Consider the following 1,704-nt stretch of genomic DNA (forward strand, 5'->3'; position numbering starts at 1 on the left):
AAAATTTCGAGTCACCCGAAATGGTTTAGTCATGACCTCGTTAACATGAAAAATAGACTCAATACAAAGTACAAATTCATGAGATCCAGGCGTACTGTTGAAGCTAGAAAGCATGCAAAGGAAGAACATTCCGAACTAAGAAAAGAGTACAAAAAGAGCGCACGTTTGGCTTATAAAAATTACAAACTTGAAATGGAACAACTTATTAACGAGGACCCACAGAGATTTTTCGAATTTGTAAATAATTCCAAAAAAAGGCATGATGACATTCCTAATGTAATGATGTTTGGAGACAATGAGAGCGGTAACCGTGGTGAGATAGCTGAATTTTTTGCAACACATTTTGCAAAATCGTATTATCAATAGTTGCTAAACACCTTAATTATCACATGAAACATATCATTGATGAGAGTCAACACGGATTTTTGAAAGGAAAATCTACAACCACAAATTTGGCTGAATTTGTATCGTGTGCAATTTTGGGCATGGAAAACAAAGTACAGACTGATGCAATTTATTTGGATATTGCGAAGGCCTTCGATTCGGTCAATGTCGATTTACTGATCCGCAAATTGAATATTATGGGATTGAATCAACAGTTGCTCAAATGGATTGAATCGTATTTGCATGGGCGCCAACAGATTGTCAAACTGAATAATGACATGTCGAGCCCCATTGATGTTACATCGGGAACAGGACAAGGATACCCGATTGGTGCTACATTGTTTCTACTGTTCATCATTGATTTGCCAAAACACGTCAGCAACTCAATTCTTCAGTCATTCGCTGATGACACTCGCCTGTGGAAACACATCGAACATTATGATGATTGTCTGGAATTACAAGCTGACCTAAATAGGCTTGTAGAATACTTCAAAAGAAATCAGCTGAAGTTGAATGTATCCAAGACCAAATTTGCGTCTTTTCATCGCGCGATCTTAAAATTTAACTTCGAATATTCCATTGGCAACGAAAAAATTGATCGGGTCCACGTGATAAAGGACCTAGGAGTAATACTTGACCATAAATTGAATTTTAACGCACATATTGAGTACATTACAGCCAAAGCGAAATCACGTTTAGCATGGATTAAACGGTTTGGATATGAATTTGATGATCCATGGACCATAAAGAAATTGTTTTCCACATTTGTATTGCCGATTGTGGAATATGCTTCCCAAGTTTGGAATCCATACACCGCTGAAAAGATTGCACGAATTGAATCGATCCAGAAGCAATTTTTATTGTTCGCTCTACGCAAAATGAAATGGCCACAAAGATTCAGGAAACCACCGTACGAATGCCGACTGCTTGAATTACAAATGATTACGCTGGAAGAACGAAGAAAAATAGCCCAAATATCACTCGTCCATAATGTGATTGGTGGTCATACGTCATCGAAATACATTTTGAGCAAAATTAATTTTAAAACACCGCGACATTGGACGAGAGACTCAGATTTTCTACTATTGCCGATGCATCGTAATAATTATGCCAAGTTTGAAACTATAATTTATATGCTGAGTACATACAACGAATTTTATAAATACTTCGTTCCTATCAAGCCACCAAATTTTCCAAATGAATGTAATATTACTTTGATTCCGAGTTGTGATACTTATTTAATTGATTTCAATGCAAGTACAAGTACTGTAAAACAGAGAGTAGCTGAATATTTTAAGAGAAACCGAATTTGGAGAAATT

Source organism: Sitodiplosis mosellana, unplaced genomic scaffold (genome assembly GCF_009176505.1).
Source record: "Sitodiplosis mosellana isolate CC-2019 unplaced genomic scaffold, AAFC_SMos_1.0 Smas_scaffold_5911, whole genome shotgun sequence".
Taxonomy (NCBI): Eukaryota; Metazoa; Arthropoda; class Insecta; order Diptera; family Cecidomyiidae; genus Sitodiplosis; species Sitodiplosis mosellana.